The following is a 22,213-nucleotide window of genomic DNA, read 5'->3' on the forward strand; positions in this document are numbered from 1 at the left end:
GAAGAAGAGCAATAACCAATTTAAGCTCCGGCAGGCATGAGGCACTGGACTTTGTGACGACTTACCATACCACCTACACCAAGCATACTGGTCGTCCTGGGGATTATCACTTCTTTTTTATGGAAATCGGAGTTAAGGGCCAGCAATTCTACAGCTAGGGTGCTATAAGCAGTAGTCTTTGAAGGACAATCCACCCCTCCCCTGTCCTATCTTTGGATATATGCAGTACACCTATTTAGTCTGGATCTGTGCGGGCTGAGAAAGCAACAAAAGGAAAATCCCGATAGAGAAAGGGAAAGTGTGCCAGTGAGTAATTTTCTGGTAATTTAGTCAGACATTCAGCGACTTGGCGGGGAAAACGGACCGTCTTGGACTTCCTCAATTTATAATACCTAGGCCATTTGCACCGGTGGACTGGGTATGAATAACTATTCTGTAGCATATCCATTCGTTCTTTAGGTTCTCATGCAAGTTCTATACCTGATCATTCTCTGCAGTATCAAGGAGACAAATCTAGACGAGAAAAAACTGAATCCCAAGACAATCATAGCCAGCAAACTTCAGTTAAGTTGGCGTGTCGTGACCTCGTCACGTACGGTATGAATCAACCTGAATTTTCATTACTCGCAACGATGTACTCACGATCAATTTATCGCTGGGGCTAAGGTTTTTAATGTTGCTTCACTTTTAATGGATTATAAGAAAGGGGCGAGCCTCTAAACTTGTAGCCAGGTAAGCATTCATAGTAAGTGAATTTTTCCAGACACCGTGCGTATAGACTGGAATAGTGAGACTGCATTTAATTTTGCAATTAGCTGTAAGTATATTCAAAATTTCCTTAAGGTTCAAAGTGATTTTCAAGTGGTGTCATGAGAGACGTTGTGATTGCATTTAGAGTGACTGATAAGTTGTTTTTCTTCAGAAAAAAAGTCCAGCGACTCCATTATCCGTAATTTTCAAGACTTCTTCCACAAAAATTTATAACCGTTGCCGGACCAAAATATGATCGGTCCTAAAAAAATCACATGAAAATTTCTGATTAAGAGTAAGTCTTTTCGGTTAGAATTAATTTCAGAGTCTCTAATTTCTGACTTAGAAGAAAAAAAGGTGTTAATCGAAATCAAATGGCTGATTTTTACAGACACGCTTTGTTGAAACTTAAACCGGAAGTGGCCTGATTAGTCATCTTCTCGTAAGTTTCTTCTTAGTAAAAAAGACTTAACCTTAGTATTTTTTTCTTGCTATTACTAAACTAAGGGCTAAACTTTGCAGGGATACTAAGACTTCACGATATAAAACATGGGCAGGGAAAATATGCGGTCTGAAAAACAGGCCATTTCCGGTTGCTCCCCATATGCTTCAAATAGGACTAAGTTGTGATCACAGCCACAGGCTAACGAAAACTTCCCGTGAGCTAATGTTTTTACCCATAGAAGCCTAAGGATAGGGCGTTACAAATATGGTTTTGGTTTTGTCTGAAATTAATTGTACATTGCTAAAAGAGAGAATGAAAAGTGGCCAAAATTACACTAAAAATCAGCTTCTGGGGACCCCTGAGGGGCTGATATCCAGAACTCTGCTAAAAAATGGTCGTTGAACCTGAAACTTTGGCATATTACATAAGTCCACATAACGACTTTGTGTACCAATTTTAAGCGAAATCGGCCGACCGTCATTTCCAAGTCTGCCCCGGTCTCTCAGGCAGAAGCTCTTAAGTTGTTAAGACTTGCTCTTGCCAGCTTCATTACATTCTCAGGTTTTCTTTTTTTAAAATCAAAGTTTCTATTTCTGGGAGAGAAAGTCAATTAACATTAATAATCTTCAGTAGATACGTTTGCCGCCTTAATGTGTTGTGAACAATCTCTTGTCATTGGGACGTTGATTTATTGCTGAAACTATCATCGGATAGTTGTAACGGCAACAGAGTTCAGGTCACTATACAGGAATTAACTGTCAAAAGTTAAGTGAAGTATGAAGAGCGAGTCTTAAGTTCAATATTGATTCATAAGTGCTTTCACTTTTCCTTGATAAGACGTTGAAGCTTTCAGATCTATTCACAGGTGTTTGGCAAAGAAGAAAAAGGAAGAACATACATAAACTTTATTAATGTGTCTTAACATCTAGCCGATGGGGAAAAAAAAACCTCTACTAATTGGGGACACTACATACAATTAACGACTTACTAACTATTTTCTAATGAACTATTAAAAAGCCCAACAATATAATTAACCATATAATATAGTTAAAAACCAACAAACTATTTTCTAATAACAATCAGCTAATGAGATAAATTATTAAAAAGAATTAAGAATTACAAAGGATGCAGTTGGAACAATTGTCATCTTCTACCATTACACTTAGATCAAATTTACGGATACGATTTTTAAAACTAAATAGTGATGGGAGGGTTCTAATTTCGCTTGGTAGCTTATTCCACAACTTTGGTCCCAGGTAGGTGAGCGAATGTTTATCATATTTCTTGGTCCTAAATCTGGGAATAGCGAACTCCGCCACCCTTAAGTTGTAAGGCGAGCGATGGCATTCCTCATAAGATTGGTGTTAGCCATTTTCGGGTCCCCCGCTGTTTCATACATTTGATGGTCATCCGCGCATATAGAGAGATGCGAAGTAATTACATATGTCAGATCGTTCTGAAAGATGTTCCATAACAATGGGCCAAGGGCCGATCCTTGTGGACAACCCCTATCACTCCTCTTCCATTTACTTCTAAAAGCTCCCAGCTTCACTCGGCTCAGTCGATCACACAGGTAGGATCGAAGTAGATCACGCAGTTCGTCATGAAATCCATACGCTTATAATTTGCTGATCATTAACGAAGGATTGAGCGAGTGAAAAGCCTTACTCAAGTCAGTAGACAAGATTTTAACAGTTTGCTGGTTATCACGTGCTGATTTCCATGCTTCAATAAGACTTATCAGTGTTCCTTCACAACTATGACGTGTACGGTATGCCCTGATTCGAGGATCCAAACAGCTGTCAAATTGCTTTGAAATCTGGTCGCTAAGTAGCTGCTGAAATACCTTACTAACCACTGGAAGGACAGTTATTGGTCCATAGTCCCCACTATCTTGTAGATCCTCTTTCTTAAAGACGGGCGTCTATTTCCCTCTTTTCCAGTTGGTTGGCCATTGACGATTTGTAATACATGAATTGTACAGATTCGCCAGTGGTATAGCGAGTTTCTCCGCTCCATACTTCAGTACTCTGGCTGGCCGATTGTCGTACCCAGACACTTTTCTGCTATTAGGTGACTCCAGAGCATTTATTACTTGTACTTGATTTGCTGGATTGGACTTGATCATTGGTTCTGAACTATTCGCCGCTTGTATTCGCAAGACACTTGGATGGTTGTTTAAGTCACTCTTCGAGGAGTTTCTTAAGTTGACATCCCCGATATCGCTTGCTATCGTTGCAAAGTGATCCGCTAATATTTCCGCAACAGTTTCTTGGTCGCTAATGATCTTGCCGTCAACTTTTAAGTTAATATCAGTCCTCATGACCCCTTTCCTAGATCCAAGAAACGGTTTAGAAGTATGGAAAAAATGTTTTGGGTTTTCTTTAAGGTCAGAAGTCTTTTTATTCCAGCATTGCCGTACAGCAATTCTTCTTTGCCTGACTGCCTCATCGCGACATTTCACCTTCTCTTTCCAGTTTTGCTGTGTCCTTTTATTTAGATATTTCTTAAAAGCTTTTCTCTTTGCTCGGATGGCATTCTTCCATGCGGTTGTCATGTAGGGTGTGTCTTTATCCCGTACTCGCTTCTTTTTCTGGGGGAAACATGCGTTTACAATGTCTTGCATGAGTGTGTTCCAATAATACACCTTGTCCTCAACATCATCAAACAGGTTTCCGACGTGCGCAGGTGCCTTCATTAGTAGATTTTCATATTTCACCGGATCAAAGTTTTTGTAGCGCCTGAAATGGATGATTTTGCGTGGGTGTTTCCCCGCTTTTTCTTTCATTATACCATTGATGAGCATATGATCACTTAGGGCAGGGTCAAAAACTCCTCCTCTGATGAACAGGTCTGGTTGATTGGTCAGCAGTACATCGATAAGCGTGGCTGTTGTTGTGTTGTTCCGTTTCTATCCAATCTGGTTGGCTGCTTTATGAGGCATGCAAAACCCTGCACTATTTCGAAATCCAGGAGTAATTTGCCTTCTTTTCTCTGAGGCCTTAGCCTGTCTAGGTTAAGGTCACCAATGACAGTCACTGAGTCTCGTTTAAGTTACCCCCAAGTACAAATGTGGTTCAGTTCTTCCTCTAGCAATTGCTGGTAATTTTTTTCCACTAATAGTCTAAGCGGTCAGTAAAGACCAATTATTATCATGTTTATCTTCCCAATTTTCACGTCCAACACGATTGGCTCTATACACTGGTAGTGACGATCAGCTTTTAATCTCCTACATGGGACTACGGTGGAGATGAGAGCCGAGATACCACCGCCGCCTTTTTTCCTGTCATTACGATGTAACGAATAACCAGGCAGGCTAAATTGATCGTTTGGATAAGTGGAGTCGATCTTTGTTTCACTTATTAGTACAACCTGCGCTTTCAAGGCTTTAATCATGTGAGTCAATTCTTCAAATTTATTTTGTGCGCTGTGGATGTTCAAATGGCACAGCATTGTTCCTTGTACATTTGTTGTCTCTCGAGCTTCAATCTCCTTGGGTCGTGTGGATCGCTGCATAATTTCCTTCGATTGTCGCTTCAAGATTTGCATAAATGTCAGTGAAATTGAAATCAATTTCGTCAATGTTAGCTTGTTCAAAGAAGGAATCCGAGAAATTAAATGGAGAGCAGCAACTCCAGCAGTTCCAGCTTTCTGCTTGAGCGTACATTTGTTTGGTCAATCCTACACATTTCCAATGAGCCTGTTGTGAACATTCTGAACACTCCAGGATCCGTTTCGTGTTCTGGCCGATGACCCGTTCACATTATAAGCAACATTTTGCTCTTACTTTAGTCTGGTTCTGTTTTGGTCCAGGATTTGGATAACCTCCTGAGAGTAGAATCCAGCAGTCAGGATTAGACGAAGCTTTCGTGTTGTTGTAGTAAAAGAGCCTTCGCTGGAAAAATTTCCTTTTAAACATTCGAAGCGTCCGGCGAGTCGTTTTAGGATCCAAAATTGTCAACAAATTAGCCACTTTTGTCTCTGTCGCTGTCTCTGTCTTGTTCTTGTGACCAAATCCTACATCACCAGCGCCATCTTCTTCTGTTTTCCACCGTCACAATACGATTAACAGAAGGAAACAAGCGAATACTATGCCACGTGAAATCAGACGTCCGACCGCCATGCTCACTCAGTATTACTACTCGGTGCTGTTTTAATCCGAAACGTCAGAAGATAGTAACTTTGTCATTTGCTTAACAATTTGGCAGCAACTATGCATTTTTCAAGAATGCATGTCTGAATAATTGGTCGCTCGTCTACTGTTTGTTTTAAATACTTCAGAAGTCTAAGAATGCATCTATTTCTCCAAAGTGTGATTTTAACGAAGATTGTATTAATGAGTGTCAACGTTTATTGGATTTGTTTTTGCAGACTTTGATAGTTTTAAGAAACAACGGGAGAGCAAATCATGATTTTCATGATTCTGTTCCAGGTATTTTGCACATCTTTTGTTGCGAGACATTTTAGTCCTACTACTTTGCTTTCGCGCTCTCAAGTCTCACTGGCTTTCCTAAGATATTTATTTTGGCCTTGATCGTCGCCCCACGGCACGAAAACAATCAATCCATTATCTCGGGGGAGATTGCACATCTTTCAATCCGCAACCTGCACTAGTAATGAAACTCAGTTTAACATAATTATTTATTGTGCTCGGCTGATCAATCAATTTTATGATCAAGATCTAACCATTTTGCGTAGCTTTGACAAGCTTTCCATCAAGAGCTTTCGGAGCTGAAGCTCTCTGTTCATTGACATTTTTAGTAAAGCTAACGAGTTCAGATTACTGATTACCATTCAGTGGATAAAGTCAAGAAATTGTGATCTTATAGAAAGTAGATAGAGAAGACACTTCTCCAAGTTTTAGGTTTGTGCGTTTTCCCAGCCTGCAGATATTTGTCGAAATGTTTCGCAGAAATTTACAGAGCCCAGTATGGAAACGCCATGTTGGTGTACCTCTGTGGTGCACCAATATGGCGGCGGGGAAATTGTGTAAACATTTGGAACTTACATTGGCTATCAAGGCGACTCGTTATCTGTACTGAGCAACCAAACATTTGCATAAGCACTTTTTGTAATGATCTAACTTCTGAAAAAGTTAAAAATTAGATAGGTATATGTTTTTCTACAAATGCGATTGTTGCTTTTTGTCACGCACTGCCAAAAACTGTGAAATTCAAAATACGCTGGTTTCCAAACGAAGCATACTACTAAGCTGTAACATTGTAAACAGATATAAATTTACCCCCTCTTATCTTCCTCCCTTAGAAAATGATGACGTCAGATGAAAACGATCTATAGTTTCGTCTGCGACTCTGAGGATCGTTTGCGCTCGGAATAGTCAGATGGCTTCCAGCTTATCCCAAATTCGTGTCTCATGCAGTACCTTGACAATGCTAAGCTTTCCACCGGAGATAGAGAAGAATGTACAGGCCATGAAAATCTCTAGGTTTTTACAGTAGCGGCGAACCCGAGATCGAAGAAATCCTCAATGGCTCCCCGGCTTTAGGGTCGCACAGATTAGCCCACTTCTTTGGTCTTTTTCTCGTTTCTAGTCGAGTTTCATCGAGATAGAGGTATTGAATGAAGAGGAATACTCTATCCTACGCATCCTGTATTGCTACAGCCTCCAACAACACATCTTCCTTGCATTCTGCAACGAATTTGACACACACTATCGCATGTTCGCATATATTCTTATCAGAAACAAAATATTGTTTTTGCGAAATGACGTCAGAAGCCAGCTCGTCCCATTCTCCACTATTACTCAGTCGTGAACATGGAAAAGGGCAATTTTACAAACTTTGAAAATTCATACCAAATTAACGAAAATAGCTACAACTATAATTTTTTCGCAGTGGTGATCATGAGAAAAAGGAAATTTATATTAGCGAAAAAAAAATAGGGGGTTAATGGCACTTTAAGCCATGCTAAGGATAGCAAAATTCCAACTTAGTGAAACTTTTAGGTAGCTATATTCATGGCCACCATCGGGAAGTGATTTTTCAAGTTTGTGAGTGAAAGGGAAGAATAGCTTGAGTATGACAAGATGGTTGGGTTTGTATGAGCACAAGAAAACGGTATTCAATAATAATTATCTAGTCTTTAGTTTGTTTATGAGACATTTACACAACATCACAAAACACATCATAGCTACCTGGAATATAATACACAAATGCGAGCAAATGTTATTTATTAGTTCTAGACATAAGTTTACCATCGAGGAAAAGCCCTTAATTTTATGCTTGCTTGGCAACATTGTTTCGAAGGAATTTTAATCACTTTGTTTTCTTGTTCTAACGTCTTTGAATATTCATGTGGGACCTTAATTATCCCCCGGCATCAAAAATGTTGGCAATCTCTATTTTGACCAAGGTAGTTGAAGTTACTTTCCGTATCGTAAACTTTAAAATTCAGCAAACTTTGTCAAGTTACTAAGACCTGCTCTTGCCATCTTAATTATTATCTTTCTTTTCGAGATCAGACTTTTTATTTACGTCAAATTGCGTTCAGTAAGAAAAGTTAATTTAAAAAACTAATCGTCTACGGTCTGCTGGTTCAAGGGGTTGTGACAAATTGCTAGGGCTTTGAACTATTACCGAAACCGTCATCTAATGATTCTTATTCTGATGCCCCCAGTAAAGGTCACGTGACTACACAGGAGTTAATATCAAAATTACTTATTAGTTAAGTTTGAAAAAATCTCAGTGCAGGTTCTATTTCAGTGGAATGACCCTCAAGATGTACCAAAAAAGATAAAGTCCGCCTTGACGAATTACTCGTCTTCTGTCGTCTTTACACTGATAAGCAAAACCAACAGCTCTGAGAAAACTTGCTCAAGTTCGTCCAGACAGCCAGAGAACGCGTCTCTAGAATAAACGGGACATTTTCTGCTCTACACGAATCCTCGTAACCAGAATGAAATGGTATATCTTTACAACAGATCATTCCACAATGGAGTATACTTCAGAACAATTGAACTATTTTCGAATTTGTTACATTGCCTTTAACTTGGTTCCCGAGGGACTACGACAAGTCTTCAAGCAAGAATGGGATTTCCTGTACAAACCAACACCTGGAGAATGGAAAAACACGCCAAAAAATGGTTTAGACTTTTATAATAAGGAGTCTAGAAAAAGCCGCTCCAGGAATTCGCGATATCTGGCAACTATACAACACGGTAACACGGCACAGTGGGACTGTAGCTGTTTGTTTTTCGTGATGCTGTTCTCAGATAGCATTGGCACAACGTTGAGTGCAGGAATCAAGAAAGGAGTCGATGATCTTCGCCTAGTCCGAAATGACATTGCTCATATCAGCGAGGCGAAACTTACTGATGCTGAATTCAGGGGTTATGTCGGAAGAGTGTTGCTGGCGTTCAACTCTTTGAGTCTTCCGATCAGTGATATAGAGGCCGTTAGAAACCAGACGAGCTTTCCCACCGCAGAAGTAAACAACTTGATGGCACAGGTTGCTAATCTTCAATCGGAATTAAAAGAAGTCAAATGTGACTTACAAGTGGCACAGGACACGATACAAAAAAAGGAAGACCAGGTTGAAAGTCTTACGCAAGAAATTAATTCCAAAGTTGAATCTTTCTGTAATCTCACTTTCAAGCCATCTCACCAAATCATCAGCCGTTCAAATGACGCCACCAGGATCATGGCAAAAATGCAAGAGCTTGACGATGGAAGTAATGGAGCGGTCAGTACCATTTATTTATCAGGAAATCCTGGATGTGGCAAAACTCAACTTGCGCGTCAAATTGGAGAAGAGTTCTTTACAAAAGGATCAGGTGAAACAGAAGGCTTAACGTTCGTTGCAACCCTGAATGCTGAAACCCTTGAAACGCTAGCTGACTCGTACCTCAGTCAGGCTAAACAGTTGGGAATTACTGAATACGCTCTCACCAAACTGGCTACCGCGAAAGAAGCCAACCCCAAGGAAAGACTTCAGCAACTCCGGTGTTTAATTTTCCCGCAGTTTAAACAGTTCTCAAAATGGTTAATAATAGCAGACAACGTTGTTAACCTGTCTTTGGTTTATGAGTACCTACCTCAAACCGCCAGTGAAGAGTGGGGTCACGGTCGGGTGCTGATTACAACTCAAGATAGCAGTGCAATTCCTACAAATGCTCCTCATACTTACCATGAGTCACTCAGTGAAGGAATGCAGCCTGAGGACGCAGTGGAGCTATTGAAACAAGTATCGGAAATGTCCAATAACGAGAAAGCTCAAACGGTTGCTGAGGAACTAGACTATCAGCCGCTTTCCTTAGCAGCCGCTGCATGTTACGTGCAATTTGTGAGTCGTTCTTCAACCTATGACTGGTCAAACTTCTTGACAACACTTGCGGATGTCGAACGTGAAGTAACAGAAGAACGTCTTACTCAAGTGAATCTTGCGTATGCGAAAAAGATGACTGAAGTAATTCAGTTGGCAATAGATACAACTTTGAAAAGCGACGAAGTTCTTCGCCAGACATTTCTCTTTCTCTCACTATGTGATTCGGAACCTGTCCCAATTCAAGCAGCTGTCAACTTTGTCAATAATAGCACCTCGCGACAGACTGACGAGTTAATCAAAGCAAAGATTTTAAATTCTTCCTTAATTCTGCGTTTATACAGTGAAGGTGAGGCACCTAGCTATTTAAGAGTGCATAACGTTGTTCATCAAGTACTCAGCAAAATGTCACTGATGGAGGCTACAGAGAAGCATGAGTGTTTATCTGTAGCAGTTCAGGTTTTTTACTCCCTTATTAACTCGGAGGAGAATCGTTTACATGAAAGTGGGGACGTCTGCGTAATGCTGCGTCGAATTACAACTCACTGCAAAGTGTTGTATGAAATTCTTACAAGCACTTTTCCTGCTGAAGTTGTTTGGCTGAAGGAGTTAGCACCCTTCATTTCTTCCGACTTTGTTTTTTCGTGGCTTTGTTCAACTGCTACTGTGTTTCAGAGCCTTAGTAATTTATCCAATGCAATTCTATTTTCAACGTCAGCCTGTGATTTTGTTCAATATCTAAGTAACACGCGAGAGGGCGACATAGTTAAAGCAAATGTTTTTAATGTGCACGGATTAACATTATCAATGACATGCCAGTATAAATCATCAATATTATACCATGAAGAGGCTACCAAGATTTATACTGCAAGTTGTGTATGGAAGGTACCAGAAAGCTATAACAACTTGGGAAATGTTTATAAAAGCCTTGGACAGTACAATAAGGCAAAAAAATACCTCGAGAAGGCACTGATCATCAGCAAAAAGATGTTCGGCGAGGAGCATGCCGATGTCGCATCAAGTTATAACAACTTGGGAGATTTTTATCAGAATCTTGGACAGTACACTGAAGCAAAGAATACTTCGAGAAGGCACTGATCATCGAGAAAAAGATTTTCGGCGAGGATCATGCCGATGTCGCATCAAGTTACAACAACTTGGGAAATGTTTATCAGAATCTTGGACAGTACACTGAAGCAAAAGAATATTACGAGACGGCACTGATCATCTCGAAAAAGATTTTCGGCGAGGAGCATGCCGATGTCACAACATGTTATAACAACTTGGGAAATGTTTGTCAGAATCTTGGACAGTACAATGAAGCAAAAGAATACTTCGAGAAGACACTGATCATCGAGAAAAGATTTTCGGCGAGGTACACGTTGCTGTAGCGAGAAGCTACAACAACTTGGCTAACGTTTATCAAGCCCTTAAACAGTGCAGTAAAGGAGACGAATGCCTTAAGAACGCCAGAGAGACCCTAAAACTGTGCAACCAAACAAGGAAGTACATCCTTAGTACATCCTTAGGTACATCCTTAGGTAGCATCAAGTTGCCGCGACTTGAGTACATCCTTAGGTAGCAGCAAGTTGCCGCGACTTGAGAATTGTTGATAAATGCCTTAAAAAGCATAACCGAACAGTGAGTAAGGATTGTTTTATATTGTATTCTAACAATTTTGAGTGGGGATTGTGAGCAAACCCATATTTCCAACAGCGAAGTGTTAGACAGAGTGAGACCCGGGCACAAAATTTTGAAGACCTGTTTGTTCTCTTGCTCGCACTTGGATTCCTTTTCTTTTCTATTTTGTTTTTTATTTCTAACGTCCTGTTATCTGACACGACAAGGGACCACAGATGAAAACCCTAATATTGATTTGCCTTCATGGTTTACACAAGTTTTGTAACTTCATCTAATTCAGTTACTTTTCAACTCAAACAGACTCGACGCCGCCCCCCCCCCCCCCCCCCGCTCACCCTTCCGAGGGTGAGGGGGAATGTACTCTACAAAGCTTTATTTAGGAAGGCTCCGCCCCGAGGTCCAACCCCTTACCTTTTGTATACCGCTTTTACTGAAAAGGTAGCCCTATCATATACCTTTAATTGAAAAAAGGTATCCCTTTTACATACTCACTAAAGAACGCTGCATCCCTTTTGTAAACCCTCTAAATGATGTTAATGAACAATATTACGGGAGAACATCAAGCATTACCACAAGAGATGTGAATCCAAGAAACATGTATTATTTGTTCAGTTCACGTTGTGGTGGGAGTCAAGATGATAGATTTCCCTATTTCTTCATTCTTACCCTTTGATATACCTGAAGCGTGAAAAAGGCACCCCTTTGGGGCGGAGCCTCCTAGTAAAGACCATTATAGCGAGAACACCCCACGGAACTCGACAACGGATATTCATATGCAATTGTACTTGTAACTAGTAAGGATTGATTTTATTGATTTTCATTGCGGTGAGGTTTGATCTTAGCAAACCTTTTTTACCTTCAGAACAGTACCAGTCAGTGTATATGCCCTAGCTATTGACCTTATGAATTAACAACGGGCGTTAAGGAAAGAAAACAAACAAACTAAACAAACAAAATGTCGATACTCTTTCAGTATGATCCCGAGCTAGCTTAGTTAATTAGGGAGGCAAAGGAAACTACGACAGCGACTGCAGCGACACCGTCACCAAACAAAAGGTTTAACGAGCAGAACTTTGGCTATGCACGTTCGTTTAAATCTTTGTACAGTACTCTTAGCCATGTTTTGCCAAACAGCATTGTGAAATAACCAAGTTCTGCCTGTTTGGAGAACGTGAACCATGACGGCTAATTCTTCGTATTTCCCGTTTTGGAATTAATACTCCCGATACCTATTTAACTTGAACATGTTATTAGACCGATAGGTGAACTGAACAGATCCAAGTAACCTCGAAATTCCAAGACAAAATCTCAATCTCGCTTCCAGAGCTTTTCCTTTAGAGATTGGGACTATAGTAAAATCTAAATGTATTTGTTTTCAAGGCGTTGTCGTCAGCGTCGCCGTCGTCGTTGCTTGAGCTCCCTAACAAGAGATTTATTATACGACTTTCTGTAGTTAGAAGTAACCATGTAAGACCAACATTGGATCTGCTAAAGCATTCAAATCATAATTGTTTAAGCCAAGCAGTTCATCTTCGTGCAGACCTTTTCAGCAGCCACGGCGGTACGAAGACGTTAGTGTGAGGCACCATTCACAATACGTTGGGGGAAATTTGAAAACTCAGCTTTATTCCTACGGGGAGGCCTACCGTCCACATTAATCCATCACGAAAACGGAGCTTTTCGAAAACGCTCTTCAAACGGGAGGAATTTAAAAACACCGGGTTTTCGTTTCGGTGTGGAGGAAAACATTTTGAAAACGGAGCTTTTCGAAAACGCTCTTCAAACGGGAGGAATTTAAAAACACCGGGTTTTCGTTTCCGTGTGGAGGGAAAACATTTTGAAAACGGAGCTTTTCGAAAACGATGACGTCACGATAATCATGTGATTTCCCTGACCCAGTTTTTCTCAAAAACAATCCAAAATGACCGGTGATAATTGCATTTGTAAATTCCTCCAGCGTAGTGTGGGAGGGGGTCTCAGCGTGACCGAAACCATTTTGAAAACAGAGGTTTTTGAAAACGATGACGTCTTGAGCTTTTCTGCCGCACGTGATTGTTGCCAATTCAAATTTCTCAGGCGTAGTGTGGACGGAAAACATTTGATTCTTTTTCGGAGTGAACACTCTCTTTTCAAATTTCTCCATCGTAGTGTGGACGGGTCCCGAGATGTTAGGAGACTGACAAGGAGCACAGAAAAAACAGGCAAAGTGTAATCATTTCCTGTAGGGTGGTTTTCATGACAACCGTTATATAAATGTCAGATTTGCCAAATCACAGGTAATTGATTTGTTATTACAATGGTCAACGACTTCCAGTTAATAATGGTAAAAGGACTGAGAGGGGTCCGATTCGGTCTGTAATCATACTAATGAGTAACAAAATCCGACGACCGCGAAGCGGAAGTCCGATTTATTAATCACGAGTATGATTACAGACTGAATTGGACGACACAATGTCCTGTTACCAATTAATCATAACAATTATAATTTCCCACAATTTGAAAAACAACTTTTTACACTGCATTTTTAAATATCAATTAAGAATATGGGAATAGCTTGTAAAATGGCTGTTTCTTTCAAAACAGTCACTGGGAACTAAACCTTCACAATTTTACAAAGTAGGTCTCTTGAATTGGTTACCATAGTGACTGTAATCAATGTTGTGATTGGTGGATTTAGTGGAGAGTACTTAAAATGATTGGCTCATGTAACTGTCCGATTACAACTTTGCAGATTAATTAGAGCAAAATACACCAGTTTATGCACCAATCACATTTGAGGAAATTGTAATTGTTATGATTAATAAGGAAAATAGTTGTAAGTAAAGTTCGACCGCGTCATTGGCAGTGAGTGTAAGTTTAGCTGAAGTAACACACAAGGTTAATAAAGTAAAACGTACAGTGTAGTTGTCTTTCAATTCTTGGTATTGTACACCAGAGACCCTAAAATGGCGACTAAATTTGAATATACACGTCTTTAAACATCCTTAGCCTCGTACTTATGTTTCCAAACAAAGGTTTTTCACATCAATGTGAGGCTTAGGATGTATAATTATTGTCATTCAAATTTAAACTCCATTTATTTTTAAGGGTGCATGCGCATGACCGTCGTGGATTTTTAGGGATCCTGAAAATGGACCGATGTTACGCCATATCAATAATTTTTCGTGTCTTGCATATAAACAAAAAAAAAAAACCACTTCCATACATCAAATTTATCAGGCCAAAGTAAGTAAATAAGCGAAGTTTTACAAACATCGGTGGCAGAGACATGCAAGTACATGTATGTACCCTAAACTTGCCAATTTTTAGAAAGAAATATATGCCAGGGGTAGACGTTTGCTCCTTGGCATACATTTGTTTTTAAAAACAGTTGGCAACTTCTCATTGTTCCGAAGGTCCCATATTTCCGTGACTTTGCAACGGATTCTAATGAAACTTTGCATATTTACTAAATTCACAATGAAAAATCGAGCGGCAAGGCTGATTTTTTGTTTGAATGAAAAACAATCAGAAAAGCGTGACATCTGTAAAAAGGTCCATAACACATGACTGATCTTGATGAGTGCTCTTTCGACATTCCAGGGACCCTGTTTGGGAGAATGATTTTTTGGTCACAGGTTTTTCATGTTTAGCGTAGTCCATATCACTCGCGAATGTAAAAAAGGAAAAACAAGCAAACAAAAAACAAAAGCTCAACAAAACTTTTTTAGACTCAGGGTAAATTTCAAGAGTAATCATTAAAAATATGTTCCATTTTATTCTTTCTTCACAAATAAAAACATATATATGTACAGTTTATGTCTTGTACAGCATGTTAGAGTAACATGACCTCCTGAAAAATAAAAAAAAAAACAACAAGCTGATTAGAAACAATTCAAGTGTTAGGTCAGTGAGCCAACTTCATGCAGAGCTTTTGAGATGCCAGTCTGGTGAAGAACAGAAGCTTAGATCTCAGCTGACCTATAATTTTTACCCCAGGTTTGTAAGTCAAACCTTAGCGATTGAGGAGGGGTGGGACTAATCTCCCCATTCACCTCACGGCTCCAATAGCCTTTTGGTTTTACCAGAGAACTGGCTGGCTTGCAGCAGTGACTCGGATGTAGTGAAGGAAAACGAAACACTGAGAACTCTTAAGTTCTGAATAATGATCCATATCTTATTTCTCCTCAAACAATCAATTGGCAATTGCCTCGCAAAGTTTAAGTTGGGCGCTTGAGACGTCTGGGAGTTTCCACTATTGGCAGCCAGCTGGTAGATGGAGACCGCTCCCATGGCTAGCTATGGCTGGCAAATCCTGGGAACCCAGCCATGAGCCCCCAAGCAGGACGAAGAAAAACAGGCACCCGTCACACTGTTAAAACAGTGGAAAGACAGGGAGGGACAGGGGAGGGAATCAGCCTCTGAGAAGAGTCTCCACGCTCAAAAAAACGCTAATGCTCAAGAAAACGCTGACTAAACGCAAACCGGCTACAACGCCCTTTAGTCCAAGAACACGTGGAATCCTGACGCATGCGCATACTGAAGCACCGCTGACCGGGAAGGTAACACTTGTGCATTGAACTGCATTATATTGCAATGAGTACAGGTGACGAGAATAAGCAAGATCATCAACAAAGGAATATCGTCTTTATGCACTATCAAATTCTCAGAACTTCTTTAAAGGAAATGTATGCATGTCAGGGAGGAGAGTTAGTACAGTAAAAACCCACATCTAAGAACCTAGAATTTTCGAGGACATATTGAACAGGTTTTTATATTTTTGATTTAAATGCCAAATTGCAGCTTGTAGGTTGTTAAATTAGTAGGTACTTGGATGCGGATTTTTACTGTATTTCTAGCTTTGGAGTGTAAAGGAAAACTCTTACATCATCTTGGCATTTCCCACGTGAGACTCCAGCTCTTTCCGAGTCCTGCTGTAATGGTCCTTGACACATCTAATGTTGTTAGTGAAATCAAGAGAAAACAAAATTAATCAAACTAAGGTTTACCAAATAAAGCTTTTCGGTGCATTTAGGAATCGAAATTGCACAGCCCATTACCACAGTACACGGCGTTCAATGAAGACAAAAATGTGGAGCTAATGGCGGCTTGGGGACCAGTGACGGGAATTGGTTCTTGATTGTACCTTCTGCGCAGTCCCCTTATCATTAGACAGTTAATTGATTGATTGATTGATTGATTGATTGATTGATTGATTGATCGATCTATTGATTGATTGATCACTCGGCGAGTCGACCAATCAGTCGGTCAGTCGGTCAGTCAATCAATCAATCAATCAAGCAAATGTCCCATAGGACGTCTGAACAGATATTCCAGAACTGGACATATTGATCACAGAGTGTTTCCTTTTAATTTCTTTGTCAGTTAGACCACAATACAATGGGCCTCTGACCAATCACGTTCCACGGAACAGACTTATAACATCATCGACTGACATACACTATTCACTTGACTCTGAAGATGACCTCCGCTCAGGTTGTCGAAACGTCAGTCACCAACTACAGTTCTTTTCAGAACTACCCTCACCCGGACGATAACACTATACGAACTATTTTCCAATTAAGTCTTCACTCTTAACAGAGTATTGCAGACTGCTTTAGATAATAAAGATTACAACAGAAATACTGAAGCAATAACCTAAAAACTACATAAGATTACACAGGGATTGCCGAAATGAACATAGCGAAGTAGATGCTATAATTTCTGTTGGAAGATTGTTCCACTGCCCAACTGTGCTAGGGTAAAAAGAGTTCTTGTAATAATCACATGTACAACGCGGCTGCTCAAATCGATGACTAATAGACGAGAGCCTGTTGTCCATTCTGCTCTTATGTTCTTTCTGAAGCTTGTCGCTTTCTAAGTGGCTAACCATTACACTGTTTGTACAGCATACAGAGACGTGTGTCAGATCGCCTGAGCTACAGAGATCTCCATTTTAACACTCTGGGTTATGGCTGCTCCTGAGCGCGTATTATTTTGAGCCAAACCATGGCCAAACATGTTCCAAACTCCGAAATGATAGCAATGAAAATAGTGAAGTGGAAAAACTTGGAAAAAATACATTTTGCTCAAGCTCGTTCCCAAGCTCTCTCTCCTCTGCCTCCCTTGGTCGTTGGAAGAAAGACCTTAGTTGTGGCTGGTCACGTTACCACCCAGCGTCAGGGTGGTAAAAAAAATTTGTTGGGCGGGAGGGGTGGCAGAGTGTTTTGATGTTGCTGTGGCAAACTTTGTGGGTTTCAAAACCTCGAGCAATCGCTAAAAACTACCCGCTTTATCGGGGTTTGATTTAGGAATTTTGTCGATGAAGAATGCTTCATTATTTTTGCCTTCTCCAAAATATAGAAGGCTTTCGTTCACAAACAAATTCGGTAGCCGAATGGAGCTCAAACTTCTTGACGGTTATCACAAGTAAAACGTCACGTACCGAATCAGGAATAAATAAATAAAGCAATTTATTTTCTTCTTTGCGCGGTATTTTGGATGTTAAAAAGTGTATATTGCTGTCACAAGGCCGATTAGCCGAGTATTCTGACTTGGATTTGATTTACAGACACGTAAGATGATTTAGGAAATCCCGAACCATTCGAGTTCGAGTTGGACTTCGAGTTGCAATTCGAGTTAAAGTTTGAATAAATTAATATATAAATTTGCAAATAAAAAAGGCAATTAAAAATAACAAAATAAAAAAATGGGGGAAGAGGGAGGGGAGGCGCTCGCAAAACAAGAGAACCCGTTGATACACTGCAAAAGATGCACATAGTGATACAGTGTAAGTCTTATCTTTTCATCATGGATCAAAACGGTATTTCAGAATAGACTGAGGGAAGAAATGCCGTTTTGGAATTGTATTTTTCTGTACGTAGCTTCATTTACTGATGTATGGAAAGTTAGAAAAATTAACGGAGCGTCTTCTGGCGAAGCTACATCCTTCAAACACGGTGAATACAATCTTCTACCTAGTTTCTTAACGTTGCCATTCACACATGGAGTAACATTCCATTTTCGAAAAACTTATTTGCCATCGGATTCCCATACAAACAGCGTAATTTTTGACTTTGCCTACCCGTAAAGATGGCGTCGAAAACCGTGCTAAGGTCTGTTAAACTTGGTCAGATTTCTAATTACCCCAAAGATTTGGCCTGGCGGTTAGCTGTCTTCTGTGTATTATTTTAAGCAAGCAATGAAAAATTTGGAATTGTCTTTTCCAGCTTGCGTGGCTACTAGCTAGCCAGGGATATGTTTTCTTATCCATACACTTTAGATCGGCTCCGATAAATTCAATTCAAAACGATTCAGCTCAGATCAATTCAGGTTGAAACTCAATATGCGACTGGTTGTTTGATAAATTCTTGAAATTCCTATATCTCTATGGGAGGACTAGCTTTTTTAACTTTCACAAATTTACCTCCCACCGCCTTACCAATTTCAAAGATGGGAAAAGGGCGCGTTTTTTTTCAAGTGCGTCTTCATCATTGGTTTGTTGATAGGGGGTGGCCATTTCTCTTTTTATTCAGTCCATAAACTGCTGGTAGTCTGTTTTTCTCTCGACATTTAGCCTAAAGGAGAATGGGACGAGACATGGCCGCGGCAGGCACCTTCTTCCCACTCGGACACCGCCATACTGCTCTTTTGCGTTCACGATGACTAAACACTCGTCTAAGTGACCCTTGAAGAAGAAACCGGCTGCAAGCAGACTATTCTGTCCAAGATAAAACATCCTTCAAAGCTCAGAATAAATATCATCATTCCTGGAAAAATCCATGCAAATTAATAAATTTTGCTTGATTTTCGTTTGCTTCCACTGACACTTTCCCGTTATGTTCCTTTCCGGGCCGCCAGTCGTGGAATTTTTTGAAACCCCTATAACGAAGAGGTATATATATCATTTTAATTTAAGTGGACGGCAGGTTGTTTGTCACACTGTACCTGACTATTTTTGGTAAATAAAGAAGAATAAGTATATTTTTCCAACAGATTTCTTATAACATTTTTTTAACTTTAGTAAACTGCTGAAAAAAACAAAGCAATTGACTGCCGCCGGGCTACAAAGCCGAGAAAGCTAATTTGGTTGGTTTGGTTCCTTTTGTTTGGTCTTTGCACTGATAATCTTCGCCTATCTTATGTCACATTTATGTAAAATCCAAGTCCAACTCGATCTTCAACTCGAAGTCCACAGCCCCAGTCCAACTCGAAGTCCAACTCCAACTCTAACTCGAATCCAAACTGGAGGGATTATTTCTCCCAATGATTTAAGCTTACAGTTTTGTGGACATAAGCCTGCACTTATATTTCATTTGCATCAGGTTTATGTTAGTTTATATTTAGACAGATGTTAAAACACGTTCAAGAATTCTATTTTGTGACATGAAACAGCGAAACAGTTCTTAATAATTTGACCGGCTGGGGTTGAAGTCAGAGGATGCTTCAATACGCTAGATATATGTAAATATGTTTCGTTTGACCTGTTTGAAGTTTAACATAGCGATGACCAGCGATCGCCTTTCTTTTGCTTCAGTGGAGATTGACAAAAATTATTCGCTGACTCTACCCCCGTGGAAAAGTTTGTGCCACAGGTTGTCACGTGACCAGCCGCAACCAGTTGGAATCATGTCACATAAACACAGTCTCGTTCCCAGGGTCCTCTCTCTTCCTCCCTCGAGAAAGTAACTCGGTTGCGGCTGGTTACGTGTCTGCTAGATTTTAGCAGATTCCAGAGGTGTAATTGAAGGAAGGGGCTGGAAAATTAAGGTTTGAAAAATTTTGAAAAAGTTTTCCTGTGGTGTTATAATAAGAGACATGTCTCTTATTATAACACCCTAGGACAATTTTTTTCAAAATTCGCTCAAATCTCGTTTAAACTCTCCAGGATGAGAAAAAAATGACACCATTAAATGTCCAAGAGTCTTACCCATACATTGAACCAATTTAACGTCAACTCCTGATCTCCATTCAAACTCTTATATTTTAGCCACAGTTCTCCATATATACGAACTCTTATATTACGCTTGGGTTACCTGTGGAAGAACTGGACAACAACGTCATCGGCCGCGCGTTTGCAAAATCCAACGACTTTCGTTTCAAACTGTTTAGCGGTAAGTCCAATTTTCGGTCGAGAGACTAGCTTCTCTTAAAATTGAGTGCATCCCATCGAAAATTTGACGGTTATTTAATTCTTGTGCTGCGAAGAACTGATTAAACTAATCCGAAGCAGGCTGTTGACGGTTATTTAAAAAAGTAGTGAAAATAAGCAAACTTCCCTCTCAATCAACATCTCATACTCATAGAAGTTCAGATAGAAAGGAAGCACCGGTCAGGCAGGATCTCTGACAAATAACTTGCTTAACTTTCAAAATAACGTCGGTAAGTCAAAGCAACTTTCACCTCCATAGACAGTGTTGACAAAATTAAGTCAAAGACCCACCCTCTGTGCGGATTTGATTAGTATACATATACATATGTACCCTTGCAGTTATGTCCTATGTGGCAGACCTGTCCTCTGACGTAATGTGATATACGGAGCCAATCATATCATGCGTTCTATCTAATAACACGCAGCATAAGACTGGTAACTAAACTCCGTTGCAGTTCGGTCTTCCAGCAAAATTGATTTTTGGAAGGGTAGCGTAGGGAAGCAGTATTTGACTTTGTATGTCTTTACTCTGAACCAGAGTAACTCTGAACGTAAATATGCAGCGACTATTTGCAAGAATTGTATTTACCTCACAAGACTTCTATCGGAAATTGACCGCTTAGTGTATTTTCAGTTTCAAATTCAACATGAAAGTTCGATCGAAGATTTAAACAGTGGTTGCTCTTCGGTTTGCGAACTGCGTGTTCCCGGCCAGCCAATATTAAACTCTGCGCTTTGATTATTCTCAAATCTTTCAGGTCGTTCAATGATATTACAGAGGCAAAACAAAATTTCTGAGAGCCAGTGTAACCAATTTTAGTTTCGGTGCTGTAAAACTACCACTCAATCTACGTAATATTTCTCTATTCCCAATCTGTCAGTCAGTAAAGCGCGGTATTGTGAAGTGTCTGTACGACCGAGCTAAACGTCTCGTCACCAAACCATCAGTAATCGCTGGAGAGAAGAAACATCTGTCATCTGTACTTGTTTCTAACGGATATCCCTCCTCTTTTGTACAGAAGATCACAAAGGCACGAACAACCCCAAGAAGAGAGCCTGTCGCGGAATTTAAATCCACCGCCGTTTTACCTTATGTCCAAGGAGTTTCGGAGTCTCTCCGCCGCTGCCTAGAACAACAAGGCATTCGCACCGTCTTTAAGTCCGACACGACGCTTCGGTCACACTTAGTGCGACCAAAGGACACCGTCAACCCGGCTAAACAAGATGGTGTTGTCTACAGGATTCCCTGTGAGTGCGGCAAAGTCTACATCGGGGAAACAGGGAGATCTATGCAGGAGAGGATCAAAGAACACGACAGGGATATACGACTCGACCGTACCCAGACCTCCGCCGTTTCTGAACACACCCACGAGACCGGCCACTATCCTATTTGGAATGAGGTCAAGTTTATTGATCGAGATCCTCACTGGTACACACGTAGGGTCAAGGAAGCTATTCACATAAGACTTCACCCTAACAACATCAACAGGGATAGTGGAATTGAAATTCCTGAAGCATGGATACCCACGATCAAGAAACACAACAACAGGAGAACGGTACAACAGCGGACCACTGAGGGAACAGCTACTCGCCGGAACAATGGAACAATAGGAGGATCGAAATGCACCAATCACAGCCGACCTTTTTGATATAAATGATACCGTGCAATCAGTCGACCTTATCGCCTGAAGAAGACTAGCAGTAAGCAGTCAAAACGTCGCGATCTACATCTCAAGTGACTACATCGTGAGACAAACGATAATACACTTTATTATTGCATCCACCACGATGAATAACAACAACCTTTTCCTCGACATTCCCAATCTTGTCACTCACACGAAATCCGGTTCACGAAAGCCCTCTTCTCAGTATAGGTTTGTTGAGGCTGACTGACTGAACCTTTTTAAGCCGTCTCCAGTAGCATCGAACATTTATTACAGAAAGTTTCTTGTCGAGTAGATTTTATG

General features: G+C 40.3%; 1 protein-coding gene and 1 pseudogene across 2 annotated transcripts in view; one reads left to right on the forward strand and one right to left on the reverse strand.

Annotated features, from left to right (window-relative positions):
• LOC149107152 (dual specificity tyrosine-phosphorylation-regulated kinase 2-like) overlaps positions 1-22,213 on the reverse strand; it is a 112,524-nt gene that overhangs the window by 33,092 nt on the left and 57,219 nt on the right. The gene's annotated exons all lie outside the window — the stretch shown is intronic.
• LOC149107153 (uncharacterized) lies at positions 7,622-11,057 on the forward strand (annotated as a pseudogene).

The sequence above is a fragment of the Orbicella faveolata genome, unplaced genomic scaffold (genome assembly GCF_042242905.1).
Source record: "Orbicella faveolata isolate gen_17 unplaced genomic scaffold, um_ofav_v1 contig_27, whole genome shotgun sequence".
Classification (NCBI taxonomy): domain Eukaryota; kingdom Metazoa; phylum Cnidaria; class Anthozoa; order Scleractinia; family Merulinidae; genus Orbicella; species Orbicella faveolata.